The sequence below is a fragment of the Leptonychotes weddellii genome, chromosome 4 (genome assembly GCF_054177405.1).
Source record: "Leptonychotes weddellii isolate Sample4059 chromosome 4, ASM5417740v2, whole genome shotgun sequence".
Lineage (NCBI taxonomy): Eukaryota > Metazoa > Chordata > Mammalia > Carnivora > Phocidae > Leptonychotes > Leptonychotes weddellii.
Window position 1 is genome coordinate 125,917,644 of NC_138372.1, and position 14,258 is coordinate 125,931,901.

Genomic DNA, 14,258 nt, shown 5'->3' on the forward strand with positions numbered 1-14,258 from the left:
GAAAAGAGGTCCACTGCTTGTAAGTTAGGAACTAGTCACTGGTGACAATGTGGAAGGGAAAGTACACATTTTGCTTCCATCTTTTAAACAAAAATTCAAAGCAGAAACACATGACAAAATAAATTGACATAGAAATGAAGCAGGAGATAAATAAGAAGGAAACTATTTTAAATGGGTTAAAGTGCAGAGAACAGAAATTACAAATGCAAATACCTATAGAGGCCTGATAAATATAAATGAAAGAAATAGTCATGAAGCCGCTTAGTAGACTTTAAATACAACTATGCCGATGAGGATGGGCCCCCTCCCAGTTCCAACTGGCTGCCTGATCCAGAAATATGGCCAATCTGAAAGATTGCCCAGGTGTCCTGATTTTTCAAGAGAAGGTAGACATCAAGAATTTTAAATGAAATAGAATTTTAAATAGAATTTTAATTCTATTTTTGTTTTGTTTTATTTTAATATGAATCTGAAAGTGAAGGAAACCATATCTGTGATTTATATCCAGTATTTAGTAGTTGTAAAAGTTAAAAAAAATAAACTCGCAATAATGAAAAACAACAAATTCAGGATTACGTATGGTGAGAAAAAGAAAGGAGAATAGAATGGAAGTATTGAATAACATATGTAATAATAGATCTATTAGTAAATCTATTTGAATCAAATATTTGGAATCAAACGTATCAAATGTTAAGGTTTGATAAAAGTCAGTTCTAAGTTACACTGGTGCTCATTATATTTTTTCTATGTTGTGTTTGGAGCCTTCTAATATTTGCAGAGGAGGAATTTATAATTGAATTTCCTATTTGTTATTGAAAAGGCTTCCTATCAGCCCTTGAGATATTTAGAGTCACTCTGGGAATCTAATTATGATTCATGCAAGAATTTGGGGTACCTGAGCATGCCAAATAGTCCCTATGTTTATCTGGTTGCTTCTGTAAGAATAAAGACTATACCTTCTCTACTTTTATATCCTGCATCTATGTTACCTTGTACATAACAGGTTATTTCTCCATAAATGTTTGGAGAATTAAAAGAAACAGGGTGTGTTCTAGGTTTTTAACCTTATTATAAAAAGTTTCAAAGCTATAATTTGCTAAGCAACTACTGTGTGCCGAGCTAACAGCTTTCTATGCACTATCATGATGCACACAGGAAAACTGCAGGATAGGTATTGTTAGCTCCAGTTTCCAAGTAAAGAGAGCAGATCATTTATTCATTCAACCATTTTTTATTAAGTACCAACTCCATGCCAAGCATTGTTACTGGCAATATGGGGTCCAGCTATAAATAATAAAGACTAAAATGCCTGTCCTTGAAAAGCTAATACTCGGACACCTGGGTGGCTCAGATGGTTAAGCGTCTGCCTTCAGCTCAAGTCATGATCCCAGGGTCCTGGGATCGAGTCCCACATCGGGCTTCCTGCTCAGCAGGGAGCCTGCTTCTCCCTCTGCCTCTCTCTCTCTCTCTCTGTCTCTTATGAATAAATAAATAAAATCTTTAAAAAAGAAAAGAAAAGCTAATACTCTTCTAGCGGATGACACAAAATAAGACTATTAACAAGCAAATGTAAAGTATGGCAGAAGATAATAATGATGAACACAGAGGAAAAAGCAAAGCAGGGAAGCAAAGAGGGAGGTGAGGTTTTACATGGGTATTTTAAATAGGCTGATCAGGGAAGACTCCTTGGTAATATGGCATTCAGGCAAAGTGGAGTAGGTAAGGGGGTGAGCCATGTGGCCATTTATGGGAAAAGTGTCCTGAGCGGGGGGGACAGCAAGTAAATCCCCTGAGGTGGGAATGTACTTGGTGTGTTCAGGAACAACAAGGAGGGCAGTGTAGCTGGATTGGAATAAATTAAGAAAAGAAAAATAAATGAGGGCACAGAAAAGCCAAGATTTCAGATCACAGAGCCTTAGAGGTGATTCAGAGTTCACTGGTTTTACGCTGTGTTAGATGGGAAAACATCAGAAGATTGTGAGCACAGGAATGATAGGATCTAACAAAGATTAAAAGAATCATTTGGGCTGTTAAGTCCTGAATAGACTATAAAGAAGAGAATCCAAAAATCCCTGCATTCTAGGTTGAGAAACAACTATGTGAGTTTGGTCTGAGACTAGACTGAGAGAAAACTGCTCATTCACTCATCAAATATTTGTTGAGCCCTTACCATATTCCACATGTGTATTTGGCAATGGGCATGCAGTAGTGAACATAGACACATTTTCTTTTCTCAAGGCCCTTAGTCTACTAAACAATGTTAGGAAATAGTTGAATAAAGATGGTAAGAATAAAATAGTTTAAAAAGATATTGCAAATTAAAAAGAACACCCCCTGCCTAAGTCCTTTTCCTTACATTTTATGAAACTACTATGACTCTCATATAAAAACTTGACCAAAAAAATAACACCCAAAAGCTAAATACAGATAACTCATTAATATAGATGTAAAAATCTGAAATAAATAAAAATACTAGCTAAAAATTTCAACAAAATATAAAATATCCCCCATGACCAAGTAGGGTTTTATGACAAAAATTTACATACACACACATACACACTTGTGCATGTACACACATGCAAATACACACATATAAATATGCATCTTAAAACAACATTCTACTTCATACTGAAAATATATTACAATTGAACTTGCATTGAAAATAAGAATATTATTTAAATTAATATTTCTAATTCATTCTGTAAGAGAGAACTAGGACAATAAAGAAGAAACAGTAATGAATAGTGTGACCATTAGAAAGGATGAGAACATTTTTTTGTTTGGATAGAATGTGCTTATCAACCTTCATGGCCCAAGAAAGTAGGAAGAAACCCCACCAAGCTTAATTATGAGTTTTAAAAAAATTTAAATATCCAACAAAAGTAAAATCTTACATAGCTTTGTAATTCACAAATAATAACTGTGGAAATATAATGAAAAACTTCCATCTCATAACGTTAAAATACTTGGGAATAAAATTGATAAGAAATGTACAAAGCTACATAGCACACACCACAAAATTTTATTCACAGAATAAAAGGTATGAATATATGAATAGATATAAGATGTTCCTAGATGGTAAGTTTGAAGTTATAAATAAACCAATTCATTATACATTAACTCAATATACATTTTTCCCTAAGCCTCAAAGATCTCATCCGCTTCTTTGGCTTTTAAGGTCATTTTATATGCTAATGAGTCCCAAGAGTATACTTACAGTCCTGACCTCTCTTTTTGTACAGCCAACTTCTCATTGGACATTTTCACTTGTATGTCTCATGAATCAAAACTTAACTCTTGTTTTTCCACCTAAAATGGATCCTACTTCTAGAGTACCATCTCTGTAAGTGGCATGTGTGTCTGCTCATTTATGTAACCAAGAAACCGAGGAGTCATCTTAGACTTCTTGCTCACCTCCCATCGCTGTCTACCACATTTTGTTGCATTTTGTGTTTCTACCTCCAAATATACCCTGAATCCCTCTACTTTTCTCAAGTCCATCTCCAATATTCCAGAAATCATCTCTTAATTTATCTCCTTGCTTCTAATTCTACCTGCAGCTACAATCTAAATGTCATCTTTTAAAAATGTCAATGGAAATTGTTACACTTTGTTTAAAAACTTAATATCGTCTCAATGCCATTAGAGTAAATCCAAAGCCTTTGTCATTGCCGATGAGGCTCTGATGTCTAGTTCTGCTGACCTCTCCTACCTCTTCTGTTTCTTCAATTCACTGAGCTCTTTTGTACTTTAGGGCTTTGCCTTTTTTTTTTTTAAGATTTTATTTATTTATTAGAGAGAGAGCATGAGAAGGGGGAGGGTCAGAGGGAGAAGCAGACTCCCCGCTGAGCAGGGAGCCCGATGAAGGACTCCATCCTGGGAGTTCAGGATCATGACCTGAGCCAAAGTGAGTAGCTTAACCAACTGAGCCACCTAGCCACCCTAGGGCTTAGCCTTTGCTAATCCCATGTCTAGAACGATCTCCTTCCATATCCTTGTAAGGGCAGCATGCACTCACTCACCAGTTTCCAGCTTAAGGGTAAATGCCATTTTGAGGCCCGTCTCCCCATCCTTTGCCCTGACCCCATTATTCTTTATCAAAACACCTTGGTTGTATGTTTCATTGAACTTCCTGATTTGTAATTCTGTGTACCTGTTTATTGTGGTACTGCCTGTCTTCCAGACTAAATGACAGGTCTTGAGAAGAGTGGCTTGTTAGTCCAGCTCATGCCTTGCACATAGGAGGAAATCGATGATAATATCATGGAACTTGTATTCTAATGGAACTCTTGTTTATTCTAAATTCCACCTGGACCAATAACAAATAAAATAAAAAACAAATACAGTTAATAATGAATAAAAGAATTTTGAAGGAAAGCACTGAAGGAAGGAGAACTTGCCATTGCATAATGATTAAATCAGAGTGTTAAGAAATCAAAGAACAAGAGAAGGAAAGAAAGAAAAAATGGCAGATAAGTTTTTGAATAGATCACCCTGCTTACATATAAGAACTTAATATTTAACACAAATGTTTATTATATCGATGAAAATGGTACAATATTTATAAATATATCTGGGGCAATTATTCAGGAACTTTTAAAAATACATAAAATTGGGGGTGCCTGTGTGCCTCAGTTGGTTAAATATCCAACTCTTGATTTCAGCTCAGGTCTTGATCTCAAGGCTGTGAGTTCAAGCCCTGCACTGGGCTCTACACTGGTTGTGGAGACTACTGAAAGGAAAGAAGAAAGAAAGAAGGAAAGAAAGAAAGAAGGAAAGAAGAAAGAAAGAAAGAAAGAAAGAAAGAAAGAAAGAAAGAAAGAAAGAAAGAAAGGAAGAAAGAAAGAAAGGAAGAAAGGAAGGAAGAAAGAAAGAAAGAAAGAAAGAAAGAAAGAAAGAAAGAAAGAAAAGAAAGAAAGAAAGAAAGAAAGAAAGAAAGAAAAGAAAGAAAGAAAAAGGAAGGAAGGAAGGAAGAAAGAAAAGAAAGAAAGAAAAAGGAAGGAAGGAAGGAAGAAAGAAAAGAAAGAAAGAAAAAGGAAGGAAGGAAGAAAGAAAGAAAGAATAAATATATGTATATATACATACATATATGTAATTTAACACCACTCCTTACATTACTCATCACAATAAATTAAAGATTTACTTTAAGAGTCAATATTTTTAATCAGATTTTTGAAACTCTCTGTTTAAGATCTTCACTAACACTATCCCTTCTCTGGATGGAAAAGAACTTTCTATGCATAAAAGCAGAAAGAACTCACATGGGAAAAGATTTTATTACAAAAAAATATTGAACATCTATAAGTTAATAACATCTAACAAACTTTAAGAAGTTTTGAAGACTAAAATTGATATTCTTAATTTAGAAAAAGATCAAAATGATAAGAAACTTTAAGCACATCAATAGATATCTGGGCAAATGGCATAAACAGACAATTCACAAACCTGACAATCAGTCTTGTCTTGAACATCAGCTAGCTAGAGACAGGGACCTTGTTTTGGTTCACCTAAGCACTGACTCTTTCTGGAAGAGGATATGGCCTTGCTAATGATGTGTTTGGCTCAGCAACCAGGAGAGTTTGATATTTGTCAAGATAACCTTACAGGAAAGTTGTTAGTCTGATTCTTTAGCAGTGATGATGTAATCCTGAGTGTAACAGAAATTGATGAAATGATAATTCTGATTCTTTCTCACCTTTGGAAAAACCTTACAATCATCAGCCACATAGGGGATGAGGATTAATGGGAAAGTTGAATGGAGATACATCGCATCTGCTTCTGCTCTGTGTAGCCATCTCTTTTCTGATAAATTCTGCATCCTTGGCCAGACTGAGACTTTATAACAATGTGTTTATGTCATCTCTTCTGACTAATCCATAATACAACTGTAATACTCCAATGACTAGCTAATAAACATAAGATTGCAAGTTAAAGTAACATTGAGATTCTGTTTAACAATGACAAAAATAGCAAATATTAAAACATAATAATATTCAAAGGGGTTAGGAGGCAGTGGGGGTTAAACTCTTAAATTCTTATATTTAAGCACTCCCATTGAATTCTAGTGGGAGTGCTAAATGGCAAGTGTTTGGGAAATTAATTCGACAATATATCTAAGTATGTCTCAAAAGCATTCACAAATTATATAATCATTAAAATTATAATTATGTAGAATTTCTAATGATAGCATAGGAAATTTAGAATCAAAAAGGATAAAAATTATATACACAGGGTTACCTCACCTTTATGAAAAAACAAAATGCATTGAGAAAAAAATGTGGCATTATATATGATTTTTCTTCCATCTTTACACTTTTCTGCACTTTGAATATATCATTCAAGGCTTGGTAACTGGAAGATGGTATTATTTTTTACAAAAATGGATGAATTAGAAGAGATTAGGAGATAGATAATGTTTTTTATTTTAGACATGCTAGGTTTTAAAGAATATCAACACATCCGGTGTGAAACTTCCTAGCATGTGGTTTAAATATCAATGAAGTGACCAGGACTGAAGGTGTTGTTTTGAAAGTCATCTACAGAGACATCATGGAAAACTGAAGGAATGAACAAACCTTCAATGATTTGGGAACAGAGAGGGTGAAGGGGTTAGTCTCTTGAAATGTTACTGGCAGAAATGGAGAAGGCAGAGAAATTGGGTGATCGAAAGAGAAAGTTGTGCCTGTGTATCCCTACTGCATGTATTAATAGTACGTGTTGGTTTCACTGAACCAAAAGCCTTTACATTAAACCCACAGATGGTCATTTTATTACATCAGTGCAGTTGGGGTAAGGGACCTATCAGAAATAACAACCAGCAGACTTTAACACCTTGTTGTAAATTGTTACAAGTATTCCTAAACTTTTGAAATAAAGCCCTCCTAGGGATTAGGGACATAGCAAACAATGTTGCCCAATTAGTATAGATAGCAAAGTACCATTTACCCATCAGTTCACATTTTTTCTTGGAAAATCCATTTTTTATTCAAATCTCAGTCCTCAATTCCTACTTCCTAATTTCCCCTTGGAAACCATTTAACACTCAGAGCAAATCTTGAGTAGAAAAAGATCTTATTCATTGGTGATCAGGGCTGAATTAAGGGGTGGAAGATAAGGTCAAGACAATAAGGGAAAAATCCATAAAATGTGCTAAATTGATTTATTGAAAATGGAAGAAGGACAAAAATTTTATTTACCATGACTTCTCTTGGAAAGAGAACTGCAGGCAGTTAGAAGGATTACTATGATCTGCCTCTTGGCTCAAGTAATACCAGTAACAAAGGAGAGGGGGAATTCTACAAATACAGAGCTTTTGTTTTGTGCAAGCAATATTTAAAAGAGGGTTCAAACCTCCAGATATCCTTATCCATACTTCTTTCATTCAACTTCACATCAACACACATACACACACACACACACACACACACACACACAAACACATTTGTGTCAAAGAAACCTGTAATGATCACCTGCTAGAAAATGTCCAAAATTATTAGCCTGTCCCAGGTATATAACCAAGTTATATACCTCCTAGACAGTCTAAAGGTAAGACTAGTCCTGTGAAAGATACACTTGCCCTGACTATTTTGGTCACAAATAAAATGCCAAATAACCTGAAGTCTGCCCACAATATGCCTTCTAAATATGATCCTGCCTACAAGTCTTTCCCATGCCCCAGTAATCCAATACATAGCTCCTTTTCAGGTTGAGGCTGAAAGCCTTTGAAAGAAAGCTCTCCATGGATTTCAGTTTTCTGATCCCTTGCCATATAGTATAACTACTATTTGAGCCAGGCTAATTTTAAAAGTTTAGAAAGAAGTCCCATTTAAAGCCACTCATCCCTTTCAACTTTACTTCTCTCTGATCGCCTCCAAACAAACAAACAAAAAGAACAGCTCTCTAAGATTAGCTTTGCTGTCAATTTTCTGTTCTAGTGAAAGAAACTTTGAAGTAAAAACCTCTCCGGAGTCATAATTTCTCTTTATACATTGTGTTCTGTTTATGTTATTTTTAGAAATTTTTAAAATTCTAGTTTTAGCCTTAATTTGGGAGAAAGTAGTATTAACTTTTTAATGATTTTTGTTTGTTAGGCTCTAAAGCTGAAAGCATCTATTCTTTACAGACAAATAGTAAAAAAACATGTAGCATTGTCACTGTCTTACAATTTATCCTAAGTCTATGTAGAAGATTGGCTTTCTTTTTAGCTTTCCTAAATTATATTTTTACTAATGCATTAAATTCCTTCTTGACAACTGTAGGATTCAAAGCAATTCAAATGAGATTAGCTCATTGTGGTTAATACAAAAAGCTTTATCTTTTAAAAACTGTCAAAACTATTATCAGAAACTCCCAGAAACCAAATGCATTTTTACTGACCTTTATTACTTTCTCTTTTACTTTGCTCTACTAACTGGTAATGTAGTGCAAGTTACTCAGTCTGGCATTAAAAAAGGGTCTTTTATCATTTCAGTACATTTTCAATTTATTAATCTGCAACCTTCTCCATTAAATAGAATACAGATTCTTGCCATCTAAAGCTCTCTGATGCACAGATATAGTCGCATCACTTTCCCTGCTTAAAAAATAAACATTACATTTTAAAACCTGGATGACTTGCCATTACCTAAATACTCAATCCAGCATTTACAGTCCAAAGTAATCTGAAATCAACATACACATCCAATTTCTCTTTTCCTATTTCCTTCCATGAAGGCAAAATGTTGATAGCAAAAACAAACGCACTTTATTCTCTCTTTCGCACAGTAGAATTGAACAAATATTTATTTATGTAATATCTATTATGACTTGCCTACTATTCTGGTTAGAAAACCTCTCTCTGCTCTGGGAGCTGCCAATGCTTAGACACCCCCCCCCACTTATATTTAATAAAACTATTTCTGTTACATATGCATTTCTATACACTCCATTTCATTAGGATTTAAGGTGAGCACTGTTTATAATTGTTTATTCATTCACTCATTCATTCAATACACATTTCCTGAGTGCATCCTGCAGACACAAAGGTTAGTAAGACAAAAATCTCTGTTTTTGAGAATTTACAATCTAAGGAGGTTGACAGAAACATAAACTGATTGAGTAAAATCCCTGGTGACATGCTTACCCCTCTGGTTGCACTGGCAGAACACTCCTGCACCCTAAGGAATGAGGAACCCATGAAAACCAGGCATGAATCACCAAGACGGAAAATGGCACACAGCTTGGCTCCCCAGGGTCAGCAGTCATATCCTGGTTGGGTTTGTGTGGTGTGTACTTATGGATTTGTAACAGGTCCAGGGATGCTGTTTCAAATCTCTTATTCTCATTCTCTTTCTTTATATCTTGTTTAAACGCAAACTGTATAAGTAACTCCACTTGAGGTGTTGATGAAGGCTGCCCTTCACGCTTGATTCCAACCACTCATAGAAATGCAGACCCAAAAAAAGAAAAAAAGAAAAAAAGAAATGCAGACCCAATGAATAAAATATGGCTTATCAAGAATCTATCAATAATCTCAATGTTAGAGTTGTGAAAAATGTTTCTGACAAGAAATTGTGTCAAATTCGAGATTTATTATCTTATCAATGTCATTAGTAAAGCTCATTCATCATATACAATGAACTAGATTAGACATTCATTTCACTACACGATCAACAAAAGTTGACTCCTTATAAAAATTTGGATAGCTATGAAATATTAATATAAATATTCCTCTTTCTTATATGCCCATAGAATTGTCATTTTTAGGTTTTATATGTAATTTAAATTGAGCAATGAGGTTTTTTTTTCAGTGAGCATTTATTGAACACCTGTTGCATGTAGATCCCTACCTAATGGAAGAATACTAAAAGGCTATTCAAAGCAGAATTCAAGCTATAGCCTCAAGCAAAAATAAAATAAGAAGGACTTTTTCCAATTTGGTTTCTGGAAAAAAGATTTCCCTTTCTATGCCTAAGAAGCAGAAGAGCTAAGGATATAAATGTTTGATAACCTGAAATAAATCTGTCAGGAAAGAATTCCAGCTGCAACCTTGAATCAAAAGAGTAGCCAAAAAGGAGATGAACCAGTCTGAATCCTCACTCCTGAAAAACTCAAATTTATTACAGAAGATCTCAAAACTGGGAAGGCTCAGGATAGCTCAGTTAAATAACGTTCAACTCATTTTGGTTACCTCCCAGGATTCCTGAGTGAGAGTTTTAGCCAGTGTTAGGGAACAATGAAGTGAAATGTCTTGTAACTCCTTGGAAGATTCCACAGTGAGGCAAATAATTCAAATGCAGTAGTCTACGAGGCCCTGGTTCAGGAGAGGGTTTACCTGTGAAGCAGAATGATATGTGAAGTGTTTATTTTTAGTGGATTAATAACACGAATCATTGCACAAAACGTTCTGTTTTCCTTCTTTGCAACTGCCTCAGTACAAGCTATAAACCTTCAACCAGCATATATCTGGAGAGCAGTGACTGGGCTCTTTCTTTTGGTTATTTGTTCAAAGAAGCACCTTCTCTGGTCCACATATACCAATATATGTGTGAGAATGTAAAACTGAAAGATCTGAAAAGGCACATATTTTCATAGAATCTGTACTAATACATGAAGTCAGGAGAGGAAGACAAATTCAACAGTAAGAATTCTGAAAAAGTGAGAGAACAAAGCAAACTCTTCTTTTCCCTCTTCCACACAAATCTCACCTTTCCCTGGGACAGTCCCCAGGGAGCTCTTCTTAAAAGTTCAGAAGTATCGGGCACCTGGGTGGCTCAGTTGGTTAAGCGACTGCCTTCGGCTCAGGTCATGATCCCGGAGTCCTGGGATCGAGTCCCACATCGGGCTCCCAGCTCAGCGGGGAGCCTGCTTCTCCCTCAGACCCTCTCCCCTCTCATGCTGTTTCTCTCTCTCTCTTTCTCTCAAATAAATAAATAAATAAAATCTTTAAAAAAGAAAAGTTCAGAAGTATCTGTGATCAGGAGAAAGTTATTCCATTCTTTACACCTTTTGAAACATCTTCCTAATGAGACAGATGTCAGCACAGCATTCTTCTTATTCAGAGAAAGCTGTAAATGTTAGCGGAGGGCATGAGTCAAATTATAGCCAAAGACAAACTCAGTGAGCAAAGGGAAGGGCTCCTTTTGTATTTGAAGCTTCATAGAATCTTCCATGTTAGAAAGCTGCAGTAGATCATTCAGAAGCCACAAACATAGCTGCATCACATATTGCCCATGCCAAGAGTACAGATTGTATGGACATTTGAAGCCACATGGAGACAGCAACAAGTAAGCCCGAGGACATGAGCATGCCTCTTCTACTCCCCACTCCTTGGCTCACCTGAACTTATCTAAGGCTGATCTACACATGTTCTTTTTTTTTTTTTTAAGATTTTATTTATTTATTTGACAGAGAGAGAGAGCACAAGCAGGGGGAGCAGCAGGCAGAAGGAAAAGCCCGCTCCCCGCAGAGCAAGGAGCCTGATTCGGGACTCGATCCCAGGACCCTGGCATCATGACCTGTGCTGAAGAAAGACGCTTAACCAACTGAGCCACCTAAGCGTCCTTGATCTACACATGTTCTGCCTGACTTGTATACTACTCCAAGGAAGAGAATGGGAAAGAAATCTCATTTGTGAGACATTTGTGAGACCAGCTGAGTTAAATAATATTTAAATATGGCAGAAAAACCTTTGGACTGGGCTGAGTATCTGAGAATTGAAAATTAGTTTTCGGCTGCTAAGAAGAAATATGGACTCAAGGACTACAAAAAATATGTTCAGTTATAAAATAAAATCGTACTTTTCACCTCTGAGATGTATAGTCTGTCAAAACCACAAACACTGTGATAGTAAAATCCAATTTGTCCACTTTGTATACAAGAATCTTAAATGAAGTAATCATCAGAGAAGATTCAACCAGTCTAGTCTCTGATATAGAAAGTACTTGTAAGGGTTATTTTAGGCCAGATTTCTTGAAACTATCAAATGATTTGGTAAGAAAGTAAAAAAATTAAATGAAATAAAAATTACCCTTCCAAACAATGCAAGTATTTCAACATGATTGTATGTAACAACTTAAAAATACTATGTAACAGTTCTAATATTAGTTTCCAAATATTTCTATGCTAAATTATTTGTTAAAATAATTTGTATTCAAAAAGTACTTCATCCTATCCATTATTTCATTCAATGTGTTATCATGAAGCACATACCAGGCACTGATGCTATAGAGTGTCTTTGCCTGCAAGGATCTTATAGTCTGATAAGGAGATAGATATGCACACACATATGTAGTAATGTGATGATTCAATAGTGATTGAGGCATAGATAGTACAAGCTCAGTTTGGCTTGGGACAGTTAGAGAAGACTAGCCAGGCAGGAAAGGGAAGCCTGGAGCTATGGTAATGACCTTTGGTCAAGAAAGGAATAAACTGTACCAGCTGGTGATTAAAATATGCTGTCTAAAATCTGAAAGCCCTTGAGGAAATCTGTCTTAGCTTGTCCACATTGTTTGTTGAAAACAAATAGATTTCTGGGGTGCCTGGGTGGCTCAGTCGATTAGCATCTGACTTTGGCTCAGGTCATGATCTAAGTGTCCTGGAAAGGAGCCCCATGTTGGGCTCCCCACTCAGTGGGGAGTCTGCTTCTCCCTCTCCCTCTGCTTCTCCCCCTGCTCATACTCAACCTCTCTCTCAAATAAATAAATAAAATCTTAAAAAAGGAAATGAATAGACTTCTGCTTCTAGCCAAGACTGAGTTAACAGGGATTGGAACTAAAAATCTGACAAAATATATGAAACAACAGCTTTCAAGCCATTGGACACGGCTAAATGAAGGACAGTATTCCTGAAGATACAGAAAACAAATGAGGTGAGTCCTACAATTGTCTCAGCTTACTGTCTGGAGATAGTTTCTAGGTGGTGGCATTTGGGTGGAACCCAGGCAAACCCCTGAGTTAGTCTACTTGAATTGAAGACATAGAGCTAGAAGTTCAGGAAAGCCAAGATGGCCATTGTTTACAGAGCAGTGTACAGAACAAGCAAGAGCTGCACAGAGAAAGAACTCCAGAGATTATCAGTGTTCTTCCTTGAGCACTGAGTTGAATGCTGATCAGCACTTACATATGGGGGAACTACCTGAGTTTGAAGAATGATGACCCACAAAGGGAACAGTGCCTGGAAATCTCATAGTGCCAGGGTTAGTACCAATACCTAACAGTCACAGTGGAAAACTTCATAATTCACTTGATGTTGGTTACAGTATTAAAAAGGATCTTGCTCAATAGTGAGGAAGAATTAGCCTTAGACTAAATGCTGCTTTGGTGCCACCTAAAAAATTTAAAACAAGACCCAAAAGACCAAAACAAAAAACAAAACAAAACAAAAAAAAATGCAACAACAACAAAACCCAAAAGACCGAACTATTTTTTGGCATTGAAACAATCATCAGACCTATAAAATATAGAAGACATGATCCATAATGAGGAGAAAAATAAATCAAACGAAACTGAACCAAAAATGATACAGGTAATAAAATTTGTAGACAGGACATCGTAAGTTATTATATTGTATTCCTTAAGTTCAAGAAACTAGAATAAATTTGAATGTGCCAACTAGAAGTATAGGAAATATTTTTAAATACCCAAGTCAAACTTCTATAAATGAAAAAATACAATGTGCGAGATGAAAAATATACTGAATAGGATTAACAACTGATGAGACAGGACAGAGAAAAGATCAGTGAATTTGAATACATATCAATGGAAACTATACAACACTTTCATATATTATTAAAAAAAAGATATATTAATAGTTCACACCTGGTGTAAGCAGTTATGCAGGCTGGTTTTAGCTACAATACCAGTGGCTTTAACTACATGACCATTGGTTTGTAAAAGACCCCACAGTAAACTTGTCCCTTGGTTTCCCTGAAATCAAGATGTCTTGCACTTCCTTGGTGGCTCAAGATCTGGAGATGAAGAGCATCTTGTGCAAAGAAAGAGCCCTGTGCGGGGCGCGTGGGTGGCTCAGTCGTTAAGCGTCTGCCTTCGGCTCAGGTCATGATCCCAGGGTCCTGGGATCAAGCCCCGCATCAGGCTCCCTACAGCACGGGAAGCCTGCTTCTCCCTCTCCCACTCCCCCTGCTTGTGTTCCCTCTCTCGCTGTGTCTCTCTCTGTCAAATAAATAAATAAAATCTTAAAAAAAAAAAAAAAAAAGAAAGAGCCCTGTGAACCGTACCTACAAGTTTCACACCTCTCTGATATTTATTTGTGTTATCTTT

General features: G+C 36.1%; 1 long non-coding RNA gene across 1 annotated transcript in view; it reads right to left on the bottom strand.

Annotated features, from left to right (window-relative positions):
• The window catches only part of LOC145720928 (uncharacterized), a 288,979-nt gene that overhangs the window by 86,633 nt on the left and 188,088 nt on the right, over positions 1-14,258 (bottom strand). The window lies entirely within an intron of this gene.